Raw genomic sequence first — 14,331 nt, forward strand, 5'->3', positions numbered from 1 at the left:
CATAATTATCCCAAACCCTCTACTTCAGAAATGAGCCAGAGGAGGCTCAGAAATATTATCATATTGCATATTATCCTTTCAGAAATATGGTGCTGTAGTGTTATGACTGTGATCTTTGAGATTGTAAACTCAATGAGAACACAAGGCTCTTGGCTTGTTCATCGTATGCTGTTGGCCAAAATAGTACCTAGTATGTGCCCAAGGAAGTAAATTAATATAATATAATCACATCTCTGTAGGACTATATTCATTGGTTTAATGTTCTAGTATCTTTCCCAGAATGCTTCAGCATTACTGTTGGGTATCTACTGGGTAACTCAGCCATCTGAAAATCATCAAAATATTTGTGGCAGTACAGAGATTTTAGTTGTTTTTTTTTCTTGAGGCCTGTAACTTACTTTTTTTTCATATCTTCTTCAATAATATATTGTTGAATATATTGAATTTTGTTGAATTTTCACTACAAAGTGTCATTTCAGACTTCTCTGAAAACCTGTAGATCTCACGGTATGTCTATTCCCCAGTTCTAATGGTGGTATTTTGTAGCTTGCTGATGATTCATATATATATAAAGTTTTATATATATATATATATATATATATATATATATATATATATATATGTCTTTCATTTGGTTTGCTCAAAATGCTATATAGCACATATATAGCATTCATACTATCTTCATATAGTGTAAAATGATATCTAGTATTAAAAATAAGGCAGTCACAAAATGTCCACAAAGAACTATTGAATCTGTGCATGCCACATTTACAAAATAATTTTTGAGGAACTCCTCTATTTTAAGACTTGGAAAAGAGTGTAAAGTGGTATCTTATGGCTTAATTAGGGATGAACCAGAAGAGTGGAAACCATTCTGTACTGTGGTCCTGGATAGGAGTCCATTCTTGGTTACTTCAGGGATGATAATGCAGCCTGCAGCTGTATGGAGAGGAGTAGTAAGCACCTGCATAGCAGAAGCTATGGCACCTGCTTCCTCCCAGAGCTCTCCTCTTATGTATAAAAGAAGAGGCTCAAGAGTATCGAAATATTTCAAGAACCTAATATTTTTTTCTTTTCCCTCAGAGATGTTAAGCCCTTCAAGAGATTGCAGGACCCTTAGAAAATAAAATATGAAACCTCAAAAAACAAATTTATGAGGAAACTAATATTCCCAGAACTCAGCTCTGTAATGTAATTCTGAGAACCCACTAATGCTATGCCTTGTCTATGAGTAACACATTCCTGCCTTATTCCTTTCTACTCTCCTCATCTTTTTCCCTAGAGGAATATTCTCAGCTAGCTTGCCAGACTGGAAAGTATATTCAGAGAAAAAGCTCATACTGAGATACAAATGTCTGATTATAGGATACTTCTATTAGTATTTTCATTTAATTAAATAATATGTAGAAAAGAATTAGTGTAGCAGTTTTAGGCATTGGACAACTCATGATGGTAGATTGGAGCGCGCAATGACCTTCTCGATTCCAGCACATACGCAATATGCAAAGTCATTAGAAGACCTTATCTCATGTATTCTGTTAGCTTTGGTTTTGTATAAATGTAATGACATTTTCATCAAAATGCTTTGTTATCCTTGATTTTTCCCCGACATTATAAATAGGGTATCTACTCATTTTCTAAGCTATTTAGGTCAGCTTTACCAGAGGCAGTGGAATATATTATCAGTTTTCAAGTACAAAACAATTTAACAGCCCAATTTCTCTAAAATATACTGCTTTACATAGACAATAAAATGAAGTAAATGTTTTCTCACCGTTATTCAGATCACACATTTACTTATACTTTATTCTTATATTAGTTGACATTAATCAATTATTCCAGAAAATATCTTAAAGGTTATACTAATTGACCTTTGCAGACACTATGTGTTCATGCAACTTTGTATATATTTCATAATATCTGACCTTAGAACTTAGTGTATTAACAGACAAAGTATTGAGTCTGGATCATATAAAGTCATTTTCTATGACATATGCTTTTAAATATGCATGAATAGGGTCAAAGCTTTTTCTTTTTTTTCTTCTTCTATCTGTCCTCCTCTTTACACATGGAACAAAAAGTGTAAGGGTCTAGTATCCTAGATCCCATTGATTATGCAGATTGTATTGATTAGTCTTTTAATCATTTATACTTTGTAAATGTCTCAGCATCCAGAAGAAAATGCCCACTGTAGGCTTTAATATTTTGTCATACCAGTCGCAGGAGGAATTTAGTAGAAACTATCTGACTAGATGTTTTTGACAGAAGTGAGTTTAGGTAATTCATTTTTTTTTAAATGTGTCTTCAAATACCAACATCTGCCCAGAAAAAAAAAAAAAAAAGACATTTCCCCAATGTTTGTATTACTTATTAAAAATACCCACAAAACCCACAAAACCAAAAACAAACCATTTCTGAATTATTTTAAATTGAATATAGTGGTTTCTCCAAAAAGATGTAATTTTATACATATAACATCTAAATAACAACAAATGTTATCTATAGATGTAGTAAAGTTAACACTATATGATTAATTATTACCAGACCCTTCATATATACCAATAACCTTGCTAAATACAGGTAGGTCTACATTTTCAGTGCACACATTCTTTGCTCAAAGATAAGCTATCTTGGGATCCCTGGGTGGCGCAGCGGTTTGGCGCCTGCCTTTGGCCCAGGGCGCGATCCTGGAGACCCGGGGTCGAATCCCACGTCAGGCTCGCTGCATGGAGCCTGCTTCTCTCTCTGCCTATGCCTCTGCCTCTCTCTCTCTCTCTCTGTGACTATCATAAATAAATAAAAATTTAAAAAAAAGATAAGCTATCTTTGAAAATAAAGAAAATATTCACCTGGCTATTTTTAAAAGAGAATATGACACATTTTGGTCCTGAAAACATTTCAAATTTTAGTATGTGCATTGTTGCTTCCATCTAGATGAATTTACAAACTAAGGAATGACCTATAGAGATTTTTTTAAGTCCAAAAAAATAGTTTGCCAAATTTCTAAGGATAATAATTACAGGCATAATACATTAAATGTGAAATTCAGTGTATGAAGATATAGTTCCTCTGTATTCCTAGAAAAAGAAAATCACTATTGGGAGTACAGGTATCTCCACATCTCCTATATCACTGAACATACAGTTTTAAAATTATACATTGTAAGATAAGACTTTAGTGAATATTGATTAAAATTCTTAATTTTGGCAAAGAAAAAGTAATCCGGGAAATGACCACATGTATTAGTATATGTTAGTTATTTCCAGGTGAAAGTTTAAAGATGATGTGAAAATTTCTACCCTTCAACATATAGATTATATGCCCTTGAAATTTATTGGGCCTAAGAATGAACTGGTAGGACTTCATAAAAATGTGAATCCTTATGATGACTCACCTGTCTGAGATTGGGATTCAGTAGTAGGAGGAAGGGCTCGATCGAGTCAAGTAACAAGTCATATAATAAACAGACCACTTTCAGACATGCTAATATGTGGATAATTTCCTCTTTTTTCCCATATGTGTGAGCTTTTTTCAAATTTTGAAATCAGATATATGTCTGAATATTGATATGGCATTTATTTTAGAAATTGACCTCTATCAGTGGTACTGAAGGAGGTTTTTGTCGGTGGTGTTCTTTTGCTTTTTCATGAGCCATTATAAATATTTGGAAATGATTACCAACATTTTCAAGAACAGCACGTATTTCCCAAATGGCTGCTTTTTGTTTGCTACTTTGCTAACCTCTGGAAACCAAAAGCTTAAAATAAAATCTCTGACCTCCAGAGGTGTTTAATCTGGTTAGGAAATTAAAGCACATAGATGAATATGTTAATGAGACTGATTAGAAGATTATAAAATGATATCTTCTAAGGTTCTCAAGACCTCATTGGTAAGTGCGAGGAACATGAGAAAAGGAATCAAAACATGAAGTCGGTTACCTCTCTGTGCCTCTTAGAAGTTCTTTGATGTGTGTTTTTAAACCTTTACATCGTCCACTTTAAACTTAGTATGAAAATACTTCCTTTTTATAAATCACTGGCTGATAGTTAGACATGTTTACAATAATTTATATTAAGATATAAGTAATTCTATGCATATATCATAAATATGATTTCTAAGAACTCTAAATGTTTTTTAAAAGCCAAAAGATGTTAAAATGTGAAGGTAAAGCTAGGAGAATATGTGGGAAAATTATTGCAATGAAAGGACCTCAGGAGGGAGAGAGAAGTAGGGTGTGATGCAGCTCATGTGTCACACATGAAGGTGTAACTCTAGAGAGCCACTTCTGGGAAAATTCTAAAAAATCGTCTTAATTTTAAAATGTAGGCAGAAAGCTCTCCCACATACTGTATTTTAAGACATTATTATTGTAGTCTCTATATTCTTTTTATTGTTAGGATTCATTGCATATATATTTTTATATAAAATGTAACTAAATTAATAGCAATGGGATATTATATGTGCATAAAGGAATGAATTGTGATTACTAAGGGAAACGTTAAAATCCTTGATTCGTTGTATAGAAATCTCAACTTCAACACTTTCTTAATGTGAATTTTTAAATTCATACACATTAATTGTATTGAAATAATCTGTAGAGAACATAATCTAGTCTTTATTTTTGCCAGTATTTTTCTTATGAAAAATTCTTGTGCATCGAAAAATCAGCACATTCATTAGTAAATGCTTATCACATAGACCTCGACATAAAGAACCTCATTGAAATCTCTATGTGGTGACATAAAAACATAAGGTAAAGTAATGATGTTTAAGAAACACAATCTAGTAGGGATAAGACACACACAGTGATATTCGTATGTCAGTAGAATCACTATATAATTAATATCATTAAAGTTGACCAGAAAAAAGTCATAGCTACTCACATGTGACACAGCTCCCTGTTACTCGGCCAGCTACAGTAAGTGGGGAGTCTGAGTCACATGTTCAAGGTCAGGCAAGGAAGGCATTTCATTGTGGGCAATTGGTATGAGCAAAATATAGTAATAGCACTATTTGAGTAAATAGTATGGAAAACATTCTCTTAATTAGGCATCCAAGTCTATGGCTTAGCATGTAGAAATGAGTTCATTTTCTGTGTTGGTCATTCTTCAAAAACTAGGGCATTCTTTTTCTTCCCAATTCTGTATCCTTCTGATCCTTGCACTGATTCTCTGGTTACCTGCCTGTGGTCCTGTAATTGCCTGCTGACCATTCTTTTTGCTCCCCACTCACCTACCTACATTGCTCCCTGCTACCTTCTGCACAGTCCCCTTATCCACCTACCACTTTGTCTTCACTTTTTCTTATGAGCTGTAGTTTTGCAAGTATTGATGCCTGACATAAAATTTCAAGAATGACTTCCCCACAGAGAGTATCACTGTTAGCAGTTTGCTGCATAGTCTTCCCATTTGATGTAGTGTCTTCTAGTATTATTAAAGCTTAAAATATTTGCTTGTTCCTGTTTGCTTAAAATTTTTTGAGAATTTTACTCACATCACTAACTTTCTGAAACACAGTGTTTAATGGCTGTGTATATTCTGTGCTGTGGATGAGGCTTCATGATCTGCATTCATTTTTCTAATCTGCAAAATGGGGTTAATCATACCTCATTTTCATTTTCCTAATCTGCAAAATGGGGTTAATCATACCTCACAAGGCTGTATTTTTATTATATACTAAAACTTCCCAATGCTGAGCGCTGACATATGTGGAAAGATTCTATGTCTTTCCTCTTAGGCTTATTGCAAGATGTTTGTCTGAGGCATGCTTAGAACCTGCCAGGTTTATTTGTTCACTAATTGATGCTGTCATATAATCCCAAATTAACATTTTAGACCCCCATACGCACACATGCCCCACATCTTTCTTTCTGAGTAAAAATTGCCACTTGTTAAAGGTTATTCTCCAGGCACGACAGATGTAGGGATTGTGAGTATAGACATGGAAGTGAATTGAAGGTAATTCAGGTTGCCTTCATATTTAAAGCCCAGAAGGGGACTGTGACGATGTTGATGGAAAGAAAAAAAAAAAAAAAAGACATTGCCAGTAGGGCTCTTCTATTGGGAAGTAGGAAATGTACACAGTGAGAATATGAGGTTGGTCCTGGATATGTTTTACTGAATATTCTAGAAGGTCCTCAAAGTGGAAACATTAAGAAGGTATTTGGAAATAAACCTAGAGCTACTTGAAGAATGTGTATAATTTAGGAATTTCCTATGCACATGCCATGGTACAAACCATGATTATGTATGAAGTCTCAAAACACGATTTGAAAAATGTGATGTATCTTTCAATATTTACATTGCCAATTATGAATAGTCTTCAGTTGGAATCCCATTTTTTACATTTGCTGCGTGATTTGGTGTAGTACTCCTTTTCCTCCTATAGGATGGAGGCATATCCAAGCCAGTTCTCATGTTTCAATGAAATTTTTTATAGAAGGTGTCTGTCCCAGTTCATACAGTCTCCTATCAAATACAACTGAGTGAGATTCAGTGAGAACTTACCATGTGCATGCATGCCTCTACTACTATGCATGCATTTTTTCATCTAATCTTTACAGAAGTTCTGTGAGTCATGTGCTGTCATTGGCTTCATTTTACAGATGAGCACACTAAGGCACAAGGAGGTTAATATGTGTGCCAGCATCCCTACTGACAGTGGCATGAGACCCTGGCCAGCCTGACTCTTGAGCCCGAGCTTTGAACCATTACTGGCTTGAACATGAGTGGTTTCATGTGGAATGTCTTTGCTAAGAAAAGGAATGTCCTAATGATATGGTCCTAAAGGGGATGATTCTGGGTCCCGAGGAGAACACAAGGCAAAAGAGAAAAACTACCAGAACGTTGAGAGCAGTTGAAACCTGGATATAAATGAAGCTCCCTGAGGAAAGACAATTTGTATCAGAATAGTTCCCATTATTTGTGTTCTTACACTTTGAATCAAGGAAGTAGTTGACCATGAGTTTGAAAAATAGAAATAACAATAGTGTAATTATAAGTAGTATCAGGAAAGGTATTAGTATCAATATTAAATATAAATAATATTAAATATACCACACATCTTTATTATATAATAGTAATATACTACCTAACATAGACAACTTAGTAGATCACATGCCTGCATACCTTAAGGGTAGCGCACGTGTCTTCAACTTTTCTTTCGTTTGCATGTCACATGTCTTACTCATTTTACAGGAGATGCTCCCTAAACATTGATCGATTTAACATTTGTGTAACTTGGTCTTTCTTAAAAATATTTTCAAGACTGTGAATGGATTGTCTTTTTATTCTGCTGATTTATAAGTACTTTAATACAATATTTTGTAAATGTTTAAAACAAAAACCTTCACTTCATTCATTCATTCATTCATTCATCCATTCGTTCATTCCACAAGTACTACCTGCACTAAATTTTATCTTCTTTCACATGCCCAAGGACATCAAGAAACAATTCTCTGCTCTATCTCACTATCACATTTTGTTTTCTAATCTATCCTTCTTACCAGTTCTTACTTCTTCCATTTGAAACATTGTTTTCTTAGCACAACTTCCTCTACCAGCTACTGCCCCATTTCTCTGTTTTTCTTTGCAGCAAAACCCCTTGCGTGAGTTCTCTTTAGGCATGATCACCAGTTCCTGGGCTCTCATTTGCCCATGCAAATCAGGTTTTGCCAAATCTCTCCATTCCAGCTGTTCTGGTGGAATCATCGATAACCCCCATGTTGCCGAGTCTTAAGTGTAGTCCTGAGTCCTCATCTTAATTGACCCGTGTCCAACATGTGGCCACTTGTTCTCCTACCATCTCATTGGACAGTCCTAGGTATTCTTACTTGATTTTCTCTTTTCCTGACATCTGAATGCTGGAGTGGCCCAGGGATTAGTTCTGGGCACTTTTTTTTCTATCTTCACTCACTATCCTGGAAGTCTTACTAGTCTCATGAGAGAAATATCTGAGTGATTTAAAAGAAATGATGTACTGCGTCCGGCTAAGATTGAAAGCAGCAGCTGTCTTGTAGGAACAAGGGCTTCATCCCAAAGGGAGGTTTTGCCAAGAAGGAGTGGTGTGCAGACATAGTTGCCCGGAAGTTGAGAGATTTAGGGAGAGTAATTTGCTAATCAACCTCAGACTTCAGCTTCGGTATGGAAATAAGCCTGAACTATGAATAAGGGTAAGTGTAAGCAGAAGGGAGAGCCTGCTAAATTAAGTGCTTCTGTTCTTCATGTTTGGGTTTTACGGATCTTAACACGGTTTTTAGGTCCATAAATTTGGCAAAATCAAATTTGTATGTTTATATTTATGTACAGTAATGTGTATGTATTTATCTATATATAGAGAGAGAAGTAATCTGTAGATAAAGATATTTTGATGTAAAAGATTAGACTATGGTAAGCATTAAATACGTATTTGAACAGTTACTACATGATGAGTATTTGATAAATGGGGCTATTTGGTCTTCACGTTATTAATTCCAGGCATTCTTGCAAGTTCTAAAGTGAACATATATGGAAGCATCTATATACACTAGCCTAAAGAAAGCATTGTTATTTTCCGCTAGGGCCAAATGCAAGAATTCTGTTATTGTCCCTCTTAGTTACCCTAAATCTTAACCTCTAAACTTCTAGTGTTTCACTAAACTCTAATTCATAGTTTAATTAGACCAGATAGACCATCTCCAATACTTGATGTCTTTGAACTTAACTTAATATGACTCTATACAACTTCAGGGTAATAAAAAAATGCATAAAAACAATCATTTAACTGAAAAAGATAAGGTTCTTTATTTTTATGTGGTAGCAGGTATTGTTCCTTGTAACTTTCTCTTCAGGATGTTTTGCCAAAGTGTTTAAAATATATATAGGATAACTTATTATAGCTTAATTTTCATTCAGTTACCTTTATTAAATTACAAATAAATACTTAGCTCTTGCAAAAAAGTAAATGCATATGAACTCTCACCACTGACAAAACTGTGGGCGGGTCCTAGCATCATTGGTCTAGTCCCAGTTGTCTGTTTTTTTTTTTTTTTTTTTTAAGAATGAGGATATGAAGCCCTAACAGCAATAATATCATCATCACCAGTCTCTCTCTCCTCTCTCTGTCTTCTCTTTCCTTCTCCTTCCTTTCTCTCCTTCTCTCTTTCAGTACTTTTCTCTCATACCTGCTTTTAAGAGTGTTACATTGATTGCCTCATGAGGCTTAACTTTCATACTCAGAACCTCACCAAAAGAAAAGGAAGACTTTCTTTCCTCCTTCTTCAGTTTAAAAAAAGCCCCCCTCCAATCCCCCCCCCCCAAAAAAAAAACATCCCAGAAAGGTCCCTGATTGACCTAGTTGGGGGATCGGAGTATGCTGTCCTGAACACATTGGCCATGTCCAGGTACTGGGATTGTTCCAGCTTGGATGAGATACTGCCCTAGTGGCCACAGAGGTGAAGTGTGCATATCAGCTCTTGAACCAGGGTTAAGCTAGCAGTCTGAATGAGGAGTACTTCTGGTCAACCTCATTGATTCCTCCAGTCCCTTGATGGTTCTGTTTTTCTCTATTCTCTTAGTTCCTCCAGAGCTCTTCATTTCTGACCCAACAGGTCACCCAAACTACTATTTCACCCCAATTTTTGATGTTCTTCATGTAGGACAATGTCCCGCATACCAATATCCAATAACATGGCATCAGTAACAACATTCACTTTTTATATTCTTACACCTAGAACAGGGATCGGTTTAGAAAAAGAAATTGCACAGTTGTACAATAGGGCCCATCATAACCTAGTATCGGCCAAAAATCTGTCAAAGCTCCCCCGTCCATTTGTTGTCCTTTGTTGGCTTACACTGTCCTTCTGCCTACAGTGATTTCAGGCCTTCAACTATCTTCTCAAAATTGGACCTCCTGGCCCCTGGTGGATGACTTTTCCATCATTTATTAAGATTCTATCATTATTTCAAGCAAAACCTTAATGGTTCTTTTATCTCACTTTCCCCCACTTCATCTCCAATAAAATGTACAAACCTGTGTCCACTCTTTCTAAACTATTTCCTTTTACTTTTAAGAGATAAGAGCTGCCTTGGAGCCACATCATTTGTGCACAGGAGGAACACAAACTTCTCTTGCTTCCACTGAGGCCTTGCCCAATCCATTCCTTCTCAGTCATGTGTCACCAGTCCCTTCTTTTCTAAGAACTAGTTCTCTAAATGATCCCAACTCTGCAATATTCACAAACATTTAAAAAGAGACAGAGCCACCCTGCTCTGGCATGCACACACTTGGTACACACACTCAAAACTTCCCTTGGGCCCTGCCCCCCTCTTTAGTGCCCTCCCTTATTTCTTACATGGAAGTTTTTGAAAGAACAATTTCTAGTCACTGCCTCTGGCCTTTTAATTTGATCCCTGCTCCCCTGTTGCCATCTGACTTCTCATCCTCAGCCCATAGAATTGCTTTATAGGGTTCTCATAGCCTCTTGCCAAATCCAATGGACATCTCTTGTGTTATCCATTGTTTTATTTATTTTGACTATTACCTTTGCTAGCCACTCTCTCAGTTTTCAAACTCCCAAGTCCCATTTTTAATATTTTTTAGTTTTTTTTTTAATTTTTATTTTTAAGTAATCTCTACATCCAGCATAGGGCTTGAATTCACAAACCGGAGATCAAGAGTCACTCACTTTACTGATTGAGCCAGTCATGTACCTTTACCTCTCTCATTTTTACTCTGCCTCCTAAGGACTATCATGTATCATTGCTCCTAAATTCTACTGCTCCTCATTTTACTTGTTCTGTTAATGTCATACTGATGTCCTCAACTATCATACTGTCCCGGAATTAGATCGGCACTATAATAATCTTGAGCATCTCCACATGGGTGTCCTCTTCCATAATTATTTGGAATTTCCACAATTGAACACATCATCTCTTTTTCCCTAAAATGATAACGTCTTCTATTTTTCTCTTTTTTCAGTCAATAGTAACAGTATCTACATAAAATTCCTGATATTATTAAATAGAAAACCTAGCTAACATTCATTCAATTCATAGGATGTACCTGACTATGCCAAGTACTTTATATGAGCTATCTCAACTAATATTTACAGTCTGTAAAGCTGATGGCACCTCATTTCCAATTTATATTTTTGGTTACTGAATTTAAATGTGTTAAATAATGTGCCAAAGTCACTTAGGAAGGGTGGCATTTGGATGTAATTGAGGACACATGTTGAACCATATGGTACTTCCTCAGACTGGTCTTTGATTTCTCCTTAATCCTCCATTCTAAAATAGCACCTTGCATTGTTATTTTACTTCCCCAGTATTTCTTGAATGTGTTCTCCAAAAATCTCTTAATCCCACCAAAGTACCCTTACGTATGTGTCCATTATCACTGTGCTGAAATAGTGCACTGATATGCTTACATTCCTCAGAATTAGACTTCTCAAATACAATCTCCCAGCACCAGTGATTAAAAAACACAGTGATTAAAAAACACAGTAAGGAATAAACCAAGACAAGACAGACACAATTCTGAGGATGTTCTTCCCTTCTCAAAGCTTTTTGATAGTTCCCACTGTTACTGAGCTAGATGCCAAGCCAGTAAATCTAATTCGCCAGGTCTTGTTGATCAAACCTCGATGCGCATGCATCTCCAACCTCATCTTCCACTGCTCCAATTCTGGGTTTCCCTCTTCATTAGTAATGCAGACTGCTTGTGGTTCTTCCTACATCTGGTGCTGTGACGTACTTCTGGGCCTTTGCTCCTGCTACCGCATCCTCTTGGAAGACCTACTCCTGGCTTGTTTCCTCTGAACTAAAATAACACCCACTGTCCCCTGCCAATCAATCAATTGTCCAATACCTGCTTGTTAACTCCCTCCTTGACTTCAAGAACAAAATAAATATCCATTTTCTTTATTTCTGTACTAACATCTGCATATTTCCATGAATGGACTTACAAGTTTGTTTTATAATTACCTATTTCTATCTAGTCTGGGCTTCTTGAAGTCAGAGACTGCATTCTTTTTGTACTCTATTGACTGGCCCAAGAACACCATGTTACTTACCTTAGTGTGTTCATTTCTCCTCAAGTAATAGTATGACTTCTTGAAGGAGATAAACTTTGAGTTGGATCTTGAATAATTGGTTTAGAAATAAAGGAGAGAAGGCATATTTGAACCTATGTTTGACCATCACTGGGATTAATTTGACCCCATATAACATTTGTGTTTATAGTACTCCATGATATTTCACACTGTGTATTCTACACTGTGTTTTTCATGAAACATGTATATATTTAGAAGGTGCAATGATTGTCTGGGTTTGGAAACAAAAGTGTTTCCTAAAATCAGTTAATATTGTGATTAATTATAAGTACTTTAAAAACAGCACTGGGTGAGATGGCATCTGTGGTTGGCAATAGACATGCTGTGGGTAATTTATTATTAAAGACCTTTAAAATTTTAAAAACCCAATTAAAAAAAAACTTATAATTGAAGGGTAGGAAAAATGCTTCTTTAAAAAGCGGCAGTAAGATTAGCAACATCACACAACCTCCAGGCAAATGCTGATCTCACATAATAATAAATTCTCTGCCTATTTCTTGTGTGAGTTAAATATCATTGAAACAACTGCACTGATAACACCTCGGGCTATCATCATGTTAGATTTCTGTAGATAATAAAGAATGGGAGACTTGCACAGAAAAAAAAAATGGAGAAAAGGAAAACTCTGTTTTTAGAAAAGTTGCAGTTTCTTTTTCTTTTTTTTTTTTTTGATCTGAAACCCTTGCTTCTCCAATGGTATTATCACAAGAATTGGTTTGTTTCCAAGTAGTGTTAAGTCCTTGCTATCCACTTAAGATGGATTGTCACTCTTTGCAAAGCCTGCCCAACTATATACTTCCATTAGATGCAAAACTTGAGGTTCCTGGTATCATCTGTATGTATTTCCTACCGCAGTACATTCTCTGGCTTTGGCAGTTGGGCCATTTCTTGTAAATTCCCGAGTTCAATGATGATAATGTTTGCATCCCCTTTAAAAATGATAGTGGTTAAGGATTATTCTTTCATGTTAAGCAAAAATGATGATGATTATGACAGAGGCAAGAGGTTGAGTAAAAAATACTGTACCAAGGAAAGAATGGAAAGCAGAAATGTTTAACAATGCAGAAAATCATCACCCTTTAAAATGCTCATATGTGTTTTTTATTTGCAAATAAAATAAGATTTTTTAATGGAAATTTTATTGCCTAATTAAATCCTGAAATATTACCCTGCATTTTAGTTTTTGTTAGGATTTTGTTACTGATACTTATGACGTCTTTAATCACTTTTTAAAATTAGTTTTGCCTTCTTGATTCCCTTAGTTTGTTGATTTCTTGAGGAAATATTTTTGTAACTTATACACTTGCTAAAGTTGCAAAAATGTTAATGTTGATTGGATTATTCTGAGATATGCATATACATATCTAATAATCCTGTAGTAGTATTAATCAAACTTTTAATAGTTTTTTCTTTTTTAGATGCAGCATATGAGTGAAGAAATGTGTTAAAGAAAAATAGTTTAAATTCTTTTTACTGCTGGCATAAAATATGCTGATGAATTAGGAAATGAAATGTTTCAAAGAACAACGAGATTGGAAGAGGATATGTTGCTACTTCCAGAAAAATATTTTCCCAGGAAAAAATAAACATAAAATTAGTAGAAACTGCCCTTGGAAGCTTGGCAGCCATTTGCAAAGGGAGTAAGACCTGGTTTTGTTGAAGCAGGTTTATTCAGAAACAGAAAAAAAATGATTTCTTCTACCTTAATTATCTGCTTAAAAACAGGCTAGTTTTGGGTCTTGTCATGGTACCTATTCTGAAGTCTATAAAAGGGGACTTGATTTCAAAAATTAAAGGATGCCTGTCCAACCAACTTCTTTATTAATTATTTATTTATTATTTTTATTTTATTTTGTTTTGTAACAGGAGGAGATTTGTTTATAGTTGAAGTTGCTCAAATTCATAGAGGAAAAAACCTTTTCTGTAAATGTTAACTCTTCAATTTAAATACAAGTAGGGGAATCTCATTTTGCTACTTTCCTTGTTGCTGATATGAGATGTAATAGCAAAAATAATTTTTATGGTATATGTGTAAATATATAAATAGATCTCTCTCTACATATGTCTATATAAAACAAATCTTTTGTGTGATGTTTTTTTCCTCCACCAAATAGCAAATTTCCAATTACAGGTACTAGTGAGATATAGGGAAAACAAATTTAAAATGTGATGGCAAAATTTAGTTAAGGATTTATAATAAAATGTCATTAATTCATATTTTTTAATTTAGTATTTGTAAT

This window comes from Canis lupus, chromosome 15 (genome assembly GCF_048164855.1).
Source record: "Canis lupus baileyi chromosome 15, mCanLup2.hap1, whole genome shotgun sequence".
In the NCBI taxonomy this organism is placed as follows: domain Eukaryota; kingdom Metazoa; phylum Chordata; class Mammalia; order Carnivora; family Canidae; genus Canis; species Canis lupus.